The sequence below is a fragment of the Echinops telfairi genome, unplaced genomic scaffold (assembly GCF_000313985.2).
Source record: "Echinops telfairi isolate 266 unplaced genomic scaffold, ASM31398v2 ScPeMD7_7439;HRSCAF=8477, whole genome shotgun sequence".
Lineage (NCBI taxonomy): Eukaryota > Metazoa > Chordata > Mammalia > Afrosoricida > Tenrecidae > Echinops > Echinops telfairi.
This window is the reverse complement of record NW_022111339.1, coordinates 2,739,152-2,750,683: the sequence shown is the minus strand read 5'-3', so window position 1 is coordinate 2,750,683 and position 11,532 is coordinate 2,739,152. Positions and strand designations below refer to the sequence as shown.

At 43.5% G+C, this 11,532-nt stretch overlaps 1 pseudogene; it reads right to left on the bottom strand.

Moving 5' to 3' along the window:
* Window positions 1-10,801: 10,801 nt before the first annotated feature.
* Window positions 10,802-11,116, bottom strand: LOC105979741 (annotated as a pseudogene).
* Between the last annotated feature and the right edge of the window lie 416 nt (window positions 11,117-11,532).

Here is an 11,532-nt window from a genome sequence, read left to right as displayed (position 1 = left end):
CCTGGCGGCCCTCAAGACTTGAAGGACTGTCAGTGTCTCACAACTCTCTAACATGTTTGAATTATACTGAGCCATTTGTACTGTTTTATACTTTAACTGTTTATTTCTTGTATTATCTATCTGTCTATCTAACTGCTTTATAATTTAACTATTTATTTCTTGTGTTATCTATCTATCTATCTATCATCTTCTATCTATCTATCTATCTATCTATCTATCTATCTATCTATCTATCTATCTATCATCTATCTTAGCAATCTTGTTTTGTCTCTCTAGAGAACCCTGTCTAACACACCCTTGGTGTGGTAGCTATCCCAAATACGCAGAGGAGGAAGTCAGGATTCAAGGAGGCTAAGTAAGTTTCAGTTAAAAAGTGTTGGAGAGGATATCTGAATTTACATTTACCTGGCGCCACAGTCCTTGGCAATATGATACCATATTGTCTTTCTGGTGAATGGAAAAGCACCAGAAGAAAGAGAAGGATCCAGGCAGCAAAGCCCGTTATCTCAGTCAGTTTCAACAGATGCCGACAGAAGAATACTGCCTGGAACACAATCAACTTAAACTGAAAAGAAGGGAGAATGGGGAGTGTGTGCAATGTCCCTGGAGGAGACCAGATGTAAGAGACAAACACAGCAGCAAGAATGACTGAGTTAGAGAAAGGAGCCAAGCGTGTGGAGCATGTAGAGCATGTGGGGAACCCTAGCTGAATACTTAATTCACAAATAAACAAGACTTATGGTTATTAAAATAGCCTCTGAGGCTTTAATAGGATGAGATATTTGGCAACTGTGGGAGAGTATATTTTGTGTTTGGCCCTTTGAGGGTCGAAAATGTAGCCTAGTAGGCAGAATTCTAAGACAACCTGTTCAAGGATCTAGCCATTGGTGCACGCATACCTTCTGCCAGTTATTTAACCAAACACTTATCTAGGTGCTGCTGTGCAAGGATTTTGCAGATGTAATTAAGATCCCCAATCAGTTGACCATAATTTGGAGAGGCTATCAGACGTGAGGCTATCAGGAGAAGGACATCATACTTGGTAAAGTGGAAGGGCAGCGAAACAGAGGAAGGCCCTCAGCTAGATGGATTGACATAATGGCTATATCAACAAGCGCAGGCAAAGGAACAATTGTGAGGATGGTGCCGGACGGTGCCATGTTTCATTCTGTTGTGTATATGATTGCTTTGGGTCAGAGCTGACTTGAGGGTACCTAACAACAACACCAGAAGGCAACCAAATGCCATCAAGTTGAATGGTTGCCTTCAAATCATTAGAACCTCATGGGCATCCGAGTGAAACTATGCTTCCTAGGGTTTTCAGTGACTGAGTTTTTAGAAATAGATTACCATGACTTTTTAAATTTTAAGACGCCTCTGGGTGGGCTCAAACTGCTCACCTTTGGGCTAACAGTTGAGTGCATTAATCATAGGCAAACTGTTCAGACCTAAGTGCAGGGGCCTTTTAAAGGCAGAGAGTTTTCTCTGACTGGCTGCAGAAAAGGAATTCAGAAGGAGACACTCCAGATGGTGTGGAAGAAAACAAACATCCATGTTGTTAACTGCCAATGGGGACCACATGACCAAGAACTGCGGACAGACTCTCCAAGCTGATAGTGGTTCCTGACAAGGGGCCACTCAGTCCTACGACTGTGAGGAAATACATTCTGCCAGTAGTCAGTGACTTTGGGGGAAGACCCAAGCCCCAGGCCAGATTGCAACCCCTGTTCATAGCTTGGTTTCAGTTTGGTTGAGCTTGGAGTAGAGGATCCAGTCACACTGTGCCTGCCTGGACAGCTGACCTGTGGTGACTGTGAGATCAGAGTGGTAATTGTCACACCCCTAAGTGTCTGGTGATTTGTGGCATGGCAATAGAAAATGAATGCACATATGTTCTGTTTGATTAGTTCCCCAAACAAGCCAATGAAGGTGGTGGGGTAAGTGTTTTATAGGGGGAAATGGATCAACGAAGTTTGCTTACCTCACTGGACACAGAGCTGAGAAGAGTTTGTTTCTTTTGCTCCTTACAGCAGCTCAATGACTTACCATAGCCTACATATTTCAAAAGCTCATGGATGCCTTTGGTATTAGGCGTGGGAGGCCAGCGTGTCTAGATCAGGGGTTGCTGGAAAGCTGCAGTGCTCAAGTCTTATGTGGCTCTTTGGGTATGTACATGTGGCTCAGAAGTAAAATTGAAAATAAAAATAAAACAATCATTGTTTCATTTAAAGGATATTATTCAGATAATGGTGATTTCATTTGTTTGTAAAAATGTATTTATGGCTTTTGAGTAATTTTTAAATTGCTATGAAGACAGGATTGGCTCTTCAGTCTTAAAAGTTTGTTGATCCCTGGTCTAGAAAGACAAATCCAGTGACACTCATCTATGTATAAGAAAGAACTTTCTATCAAGAAGTAATCATACGACAAGAGGGCATCCCAGCCCAGTCTAGCTCAAGCCCATAAGTCTACTTACTGCTAGTCCATAAGTCTCTCTTCAGACTCATGGAGCTGCATGCTAATGATGCAGAGAGATCACAGGGCAGTGGGGGCAGTCACTTGGATCTAAAGTTGATGGAAACATGGCACTGGCAACACTCAGAGTTGGCAGTAGAGTCCCACTAAGCCTAAAGGTGAAGACGCAGAGAGAGAGGGTAGTTCCCAATTCTCCCTACTTATAAGAAGGCCATGCCCCCAACGAGGCATCATCAGGATGTGACCTCATTGACAGGTTAGATTCTACCCCTACACTTTCATTCTTCTGCAAGTTAACAAAAAATCATCTAACTACCCGAGGAGGGAGAGGGAGGAGAAAAAGGAAAATGAGGAGCTGATTCCAGGAACCCAAGCAGAAAGTGAATTTTGAGAATGATGAGGGCAATGATGCTTTACATATTGTGTAAAGAGGGCAATGATGCTTTTACACATTGTGATAAGAGTTTTATGAGCCCCAATAAAATAATTTTTAAAAAATCATCTAACTACCACACTGGGCAATGCATTGAACCATAGGAGAAGGTATTTCCCCCTCTCCCCATGGAAAAAGCTCCAATGGACAGAGCTTTTGTAGTTCCCACTAGGTGAGCACTGAGCAACTTGCTCTGAGTTAGTGCATCCAGTGGCGTCACCTGGGAAGGTTCTCTCTGGTAACAGTAAATTTTTTCATAAAAGCAGTTTTCCTCAAACCTTATTTTTGTGATGGCCAATTTAAGAGAATAGCTTGCTCATGTGAAATTTTGTTTCCTACTGGGAGAAAATGTCACAGAAACTGTTGTGATGTTTAACACAGCTTACAAGGACAGCGCTATGAGAAAAACTCAAGTGGTTTTCTCTTCAAAAAAGGTGAAATGTCGATTGATGACAAACCTTGTTCTGGACGTCCGTCAACTTCCTGGAGGACGAAAATGTTGACTCTTCGTGTATTTGGAGTTCATTCCACCGGGTCAGACTGTTAATCAAGCTTTCTATTTAGAGGTTCTGAAAAGATTCTGTAACAGTGTGTGACAAAAATGGCCCGATTTGTGCCCTATGGAGGACTGGTTTTGCCACCACGACAACGCACCTGCTCACACAGCCATCTCCGTGTACTAGTCTTTGGGAAGAAACAGCATGCCTCTCTTTCTCCACGCACCTTACTCACCTGGCCTCACTGTGTGCGATTTCTTTGTTTCCTTGAATGAAGAGGGACATGAAAGGACAGCAATTTGATGGCATAGAAGAGGTGAAGAAGAAAATGAGGGAGGTGTTGTCAGCCACCCAAACAGATGAGTTTGAAAAATGTTTCCAAGAATGGAATTGCAAATTTGACAAATGTATTAAGTGTAATGGAGAATACTTCGAAGGTGATAAAGTAGTTTTCTAAACAAATTTAAATACATAGCTTTGGGGGAGAAATTCCTTTTTTTTTTTTTTTGGTGTGGTACCTCTCGTATTTTCTTCAAAATAAGAGAATGTTTCAGAGGAAGAGGCAGAGGAGGGGATGTTGATCAGGGACTTCATATTTGTTCTTCACATTGGTCCTTAATTCTATATCTTCCTTTAGATATTGTCTTTTAAAAATAATTTTTTATTTTGCTGATGTTGTTGAAAATATATGCAACAAAACATACCAATTAAACTGTTTCTACATGTACAATTCAGTGACATTGATTATATTCCTTGAGTTTTACAACCATTCTCACCCTCCATTCCTGAGTTTTTCCTCCTTCACTGACATTACTTGATTTTGTCCCCTACAATTCCTATCTCGTCTTTTGAGTTGCTATTGTCGATTTCATCCCATAGTTCTTAAAGAGCATAATGCTTAAGGCGGATATTTTAAACTAGTTAAGCTAAACTACTGTCTGATTTTTAGGAGACTTCAAGGATATTTTGGTTTAAGGTTTAAAGATGATCATTTTAGGGGTTCATTTAGCCCCTGTGGCTCCAGAAAGTGAAGAGTCCATGAGAATTTGAAATTTTGTTCTGCCTTTCCCCTTTTTGATCAGGATTTTTCCATGGAATCTTTGATCAAAATGAGTAACACAGTTCTGGCTTTATGGCAAAGGAGGAACTTGTTCAGGGTAGCAATTGGTCATACATTTCATTCCTCTTCCTATTTCTGATATTCTTCTTCCTTTGTTGTGCCAGACATCTAGAGACCAATTATTGTGCTTTGGTTGGCTGCTGGAAAACTTTTAAGATCTCAGGCATTATGCAGCTAACTAGGAGGTAGGACAGAGGAACTAAACATGTTAACCCACTTCACTGCATTGTCCCTTGAAACCTTGACCCTAAACCTGCAAACCAAGGAACAAAGCCCATGAGGTGTTTGATTGTACCTAAGTAGTCTCCTACTGCTACCCTCTTTGTTGTTGTAAATATATCTAGCATAAAACTTTTGTCAATTCAACTTTTTACAGGAGTACACCTTATTGGCAACTATTATTTCAGCAGCTGTGCAAACTACCTCTACTCAATACCATGTCACTGTTAACTCTGCCTTCCCCTTTCACTTTCTTCCTGTCCTTGTTAACTACTTCGGTCTTTATACATTTACCTTTTAGTGTGTTCTTATAGAAACCCAAACCCCAAGCCAAACTCACTGCCATTGTCAATGCTGACGCAGCAATCCTATAGGACAGAATAGAATTGCCTCTGGGGTTTCTGAGACTTTAACTCTTTAAGGGAGTTGAGAGTGCCATGTTTCTCGTGCTAGCAGCTGGTGGTTTTGAACTCCAACTGCTGACCTCATAGTTAACAATCCAACGTGCAACCACTATGTCACCAGGGCGCCTTGTCTTTTTATATAAGTGAGGTAATAAAATATTTGTCATTTTGTTATTGGAGTAGAGGGATAGCATTCAGCTTCAAACTGCAAGGTCAGTAGTTCTAAACCATCATCTGTATTATGGGAGAGCGAGGAGGCTTTTTATTCTCATGAACAGTTATAGTCTCCGAAACCCTCAGGGGCTGCTCTAACCTGCACTATAGGGTCGCTATGAGTCAGACTGACTCAGTGGCAATGAGAGATGGCGGATGACATGGCATATCTTTTCAAGTGTTTGGGTTCCACTTGAATAGCCTCTTCGTTGAAATGTTTACTTAAGTCTTTGCCCACATTCCCACTGGGTTATTATTTGTCTTTCATTGTCAGGTATTATCTTAATTACGTAGTGCTGCTGTAACCCAAGCACTACAAGTGAGTGCCTCTAAATGACAACTCTATTGTTTCATAGCTCTTTGAAAAGATTAGTTTTATTGATGTATACTTCCCATATCATACCATTTAATAGTTCTATCATATTAAGAAGATTTGTGCAATCATCACCACATTTAATTTCAGAACATTTTGTTTTCATACTCATTGGGTTTAGTTTCCCATTTCCCCCATCCTCCCCTGCCATCCCCCTACCCAGTTACCGTCCTGACAGATCTACCAATCCTGGATGTCATTTATGGAAGACCGTACCAAACACGAACAGGAAGCAAACAAGCAAGCAAGGAAACAACCTAGCAACAATGACCAAACAAAACAGAAAATCCCCATTCAAAGAGAAAGCAGAAAGCATGAAAAACTGGGACAACCTTTAAATAGATCAAAAGGGAGATAAAATTATAAGGCATTATGTTTTAACCTAATCACATCTGCCATAAATGACATTACAGTGAACCCTCGCCACTTCGCGCTTCGACTTCCGCGGCTTCACTCTATCGCGGTTTTTGCGTAACAGCGCATGCTCTGTCATTACTGCCACTGATTGGCTCATACTGTACACGCTTGATGCCATAAATAATATAATAAATAATAAATGATAATTGTAACATCCAAAATGTTTTACTGTATTTTCCCTTTTTCGTTTAATAAATTGGGTAATACGAATGTAATGGTGACTAAAGGGTGTTTTTTCATGTCCTCTATGCTCTAACTACGAAAATATTTGATTTACAAATAAGGAATCCTACTTCATGGAATTTCATTTATCACGGTAGGGTCTAGAACCGATTAACCGCGATAAACGAGGGTTCACTGTACTATATTCTCTGTCTGATACCAAGTTTTCACATCCCTTGTCTATGATCAAAAATAATTTTTCAGAAACTTAATCCATGTGGGATTAAGAACCCTGCAAATGGATTTTGGGTTTCTACTGTCATCAATGGCCTTCTGCAAACCGAGTGTTCACAATATCAGCTCTGAGAGCATTCCCTCCTTTGGATTTGGGTTTAATCATTTACAATGTTTTGATCACACAGGCTAGTGTGCTTCTTCCACGTGGACTTAGTTGACATTTCACTTAGATGGCTGCTTTGAAGAAGCCTTTAAGACCCCAGACACTATTCTTCCCGATAGTTAAGCACCATCTGGTTTCATCACCACACTTTTCTCTAGCACCCATATCTTCAGTGATCTGGTCATGAGGCTGAGCACTGAGCAAGGCCATATCATAAGAAGTAATTGTTCTTGTGATAAGAGTTGCATGAGCCCCTAATAAAATGATTTTTTAAAAAAGAACTAATTGTTCTTAGATTGGGGCTAGAATTAAGTGTGAGCCCACAAACCATTCATATATCTATAGCTTATATATGTTTCTGGTTCACTTTAGACACATCATTATCATTTTATGGTAGAAAATATTAAAAATCATCCCTCTGGGGCGTACAGTGTTTCTATCAATAGCATCATTAATTTAGCCAGTGGTATAAATTTAAAACACCTGAGAAAAGGAAATTATACAAGTATAGGCTGGTTTCAGACTGCAATACATGAACTGTTGACTTATACAGATTAAACTCTTAAGTAACTGGACACTAAACAAACAATGGGTATTGGTGGTAGGGCAAAACTTTCAATAATATTCATTCACAAAGGCAGAACGATGCCTGCAGGATTAATACAAGTCATAAGAAAGCAAAATGGGCATTAAAATAGTAAATACATGGTAATACCAGGCACCATTCATTGAGCACTTTCTTTTCTTTTCTTTTTTTAGTAAGTCATTTTATTGGAGGCTAGTACAACTCTTATCACAATACATCCATCCATCCATTGTGTCAAGCACATTTGTACATTTGTTGCCATCATCATTCTCAAAACATTTTCTTTCCCTTGAGCCCTTGGTATCAGCTCCTCATTTTTTCCCCTTCCTCCCTGACGAACCCTTGATAATTTATAAATTATTATTATTTTTCCATGTCTTACACTTTCTGATGTCTCCCTTCACCCACTTTTCTGTTGTCCTTCCCCCAGGGAGGGGGTTATATGTAGATCATTGTGATCAGTTCCCCCTTTCTCCTCCACCTTTCCCTTCCCCTCCTGGTATCTCTCTTCTCATTATTGGTCCTGAGGGGTTTATCTGTCCTGGATTCCCTGTGTTTCCAGCTCATTGAGCACTTTCAAAGCAAGGAATCCAAAGACTGTCGATTTCCTAACCTGGTCATCAGTTCTTCTCACACTAGTGCATTCAGCCTTAAGTACAGGGGAGTATATAGGTTCCATACATCTGCACAGGTGAGTTTCAGGTCAAGTTCAGTTCACTTAGTGGGGTTTCCATATTGAATTCTAGTGTGGCCTATGAAAGATGTTGGGTGCCTGGAAAGGACAGAGTCTGAAGTCCCAGTAGTCTATAGCCTGGGTCACCGAGGGCTGGACAGAGACTATGTCAGAAGTGTCCGACTAGGAACACAGCACTGGGGGTGTTCTCTGCCTTGGGTTCTATGTTAGTGTTGTTAAGTGTTTTTTTCTTGATGGATGATTGGTCCTCCAGGTTTACCCACCAATAGTAAGGTAATCGCCTTCTCCAAGACAGACATGCCCTCTTCTCTATTTTCTTACAGTTCTTGGGCCTAAAATTCCAATCAGGGCCTGGACCATGCGTGTGGGGTTAGCAGGGCCCCCCACAAGTCATCACAGGTCTGGTAGGCGCAATTGTACAGTGATAATAAGTAAGGATTATAGTAAAGTCATAGAGAGCATGAGAGGTAGAGGAGAGATTGAATTAATGGAGTCAGACACAATTCATGGCAGCATTGCTCACCTCAGCCCCGCTTGATGGTTCACTTGGGGGAAGCTCGGCCACGAGAGCAGGAGAGAGCCTCCGGGGAGATTGCTGGGGAGCCCCCGGGGGCAAGGATAGGGGAGAGCCCCTTTTTATTGCTAACCAAGCATTATATCTCTTTAGGGGGACATGATTACAGGTAACCACACGTCACAGGAAGGGGCAGTACAATAGGCATACACACCGTAGGAAGGGGATCTATGATAGGCATAAGCGTAACAGGAAGGGATGAGCTAGGGGTGTGCCCATAGGAATGGGAAGGTCTAGGGGTATACATGTGACAAGATGGGCGGACCCTAGATTCATGATGGCAGCCTAACTTTGGTCATCCTTGGGTGGGTTTGACCTCTCTGGGGTCTTCTACAAGGAAACAGACAACTACTATCCTTATCAGAAAGAAGTGGGCCCTACTTGTTGTGGGATAAACAGTGGTGTCTGCTCGGTCTAGATGGCTAATAGCGCGTAGGGAGAATGACCCCTAATCTACTCCTGATGACCTCCAAGTGTATAGTCATTCTCAAGCAGCTAAGTCTGGCATATATTTGGGGGAGACAGTTTGAGAGAAATCCTTCTGTTTCCCATTCACATGCAGTCTTTCCTTGTGGGTGGCTTTCGGGGATCCTCACATGGCCCTTTCCGTGTGTGGGCGAGTCTGTCTAATCTGATCCTGTCACAGTTCAGAAGTGATTACATTTGGAACCCACCCTATTCAGGTGAACATTCCAAAGAAATGTTGATTTCTAAGCAGGACCACACCCACAGGTAGACGTGTTAGAAAGTCCTTGGGTGGTGGTTCAAATGGTTTGGGTCCAGCTACTCAGCAAAAGGTTGGTAGTTCAAGCCCACCCGGAAGGGCTGCAGCAGAAGGCTTCTGTAAAAATCCCAGCCCAGAAAACCCTATGGAGCACAGTCTGCACTGTCACTCTTGGGCTTGCCGTGAGTCAAAATGCACCCGAGGCCGATGAATTTCGAGGGTTGGAATCCCAGCAGCTATTTTAAGGAGCCCCAATGGAATCCAGAGCAAGTAGAGAGACTTGGAGAGAGAGCCTGCTCCAATCTATTAGCCACAGTCTTGGGTTTTGTTTTCAGGGTCTCCCGAGGTAGTTTCACAGTCTTCATCACCGTTTTTTATTATTTTTAAAATGGAAAAGTTGGGGTTAGTGTGTGTGTGTGTAGGTGTGTACAACTTCTCCAGTGGGTTACTAGGAAGTCCTGGGACATCTGTGGGAGCTCAGACAGGACAACAGGAAGAGAAGGGGGGCTTGTGCTGTGGCTGAGCTAGTGCTCCACAAATACCCCCTCCCCTTTCTTCTGTAGTAATACAATGCCCACTCTAGCTGGGTTCAGAGTGGCACTGAATAAAGCAGCCCTTTCCTGTGTGTGTGTGTGTGTGTGTGTCTGCCAGATGCGGCCAGGTGTGGACTCATGGGGTGGAGGGAAGCAATTGTGCAGCATCTGAGCATCGCTTGTTACAGAGAAATGTGTTCTGCCCTTTGTCTTTCTCCACTTTCCTCTGCCCGGGAGGGGCCCCCCCTTGGGGCAAATGGCAGAATCGAAGATCCTCTGATGGTGGAGACGCAGGACAGTAAGCGTGTGAGGTCCTTGTCGCTGCAGCCAGAACACCTCTGCATTCTTTGATCAAGCTTGGACTGCTCGGTGAGAAAGAGGATAAAGCTCTCCTCGGTGGCATCATGGTTATATGTTCGGCAGCGAACTGCAAGGTCGGCAGTTCAAAACCAACAGCCCTTCAGGAGCGCGAAGGGGCTTTCTACTCCCATGAAGAGTTACAGTCTTAGAAATCCTCAGGGGCAGTCCTCTCGGTCATTGTGAATCAGCATCAAATTGATGGCAGCGAGTTGGCTTTGATTTTTTGGTTACTGTTTAAACCATAAAAGGAAACTTGGTGGTGCTGACAGTTAAGTGCTGGGCTGCCCACTGCAAGGCTGACAGTTCAAACCCACTAGCTGCTCTGCTGGAGCAAGCGAGGCTGCCTGTCAAGGTGTACAGCCCGGGAAACCTTATATAGCGTTGTTATGAGTCAGCAGGGACTCGATTGTAGAGGGTGTGAGTTTGGGTTCAAACCACTGTGATTTGGGGACCTTTATTGTTATATCTAAAGCCAAACAAATCATTCTGTTACTGTCATTTGACGTATATTTGGGGGAACCCAAATCTCTTTATTTGGGAGAAGTGGGCTGGGGGCCCAGGTGGCCCTCCCCACACAGGTTGCTTGTTGGCACTGCTTCCTGGATCCTGTGGCGTTATCACGCCGGAGCCCAGGCGGCCGGCCCGCAGAGTGGCTCGCTGCAGAGGGCCACAAATGTGTCATCTGCCCGGAAGGTCAGTGCCCGCTGGGGCCTGGGAACGCGCTGTCTGGCTGGTGAAGCCACACTCGCCAGTGTCTTGCTGTCCTTCAGGATCTGGTAGTCTTGATGGCGCCTCTGCTCGTCCCGTGGTCGCTTTGAAATGCCTTCGCTGATGCGTTTCAGCTCGAACTCGGGGCTCGGCTCCTTGGTGTTGGTGACGATGGCCGTCTCGTGGTACCCGATCAGTAGGAGCAGCAGCGGCGGCGCGGACATGCTCCACCCCGTTCCGCTGTCGTTGGATTCCGACTCGCGGCGACCCCATGTGTTACTGAGCAGAACTGCCCCATAGGGTTTTCCTGGCGGTGGCCTTTATGTATACAGATGGCTAAGGCTTTCTTCTGTCTCTGGGTGGGTTTGAACTGCCGACCTTTCAGTTAATCGACAAGTGTAATCATTCTGCACCACAAAAGGGGACTTCACCTCTACCTAAGCCCTAAAGGAAAATGTGTGCTTACCAAGAGATGTGGAAGCATTGCGTGCCTTATTCACACGTGACAATGTGTGCAACAGTTCTGTAAATGCCCGTTTTACCGATATGTTCATGGCTAACAATTTGTTACTTTACTTTTTGCCCCGGTTTCTCTGACCTACCAACTTGCCCTTTTCTGAAACCCAGCTCCAATAAGATG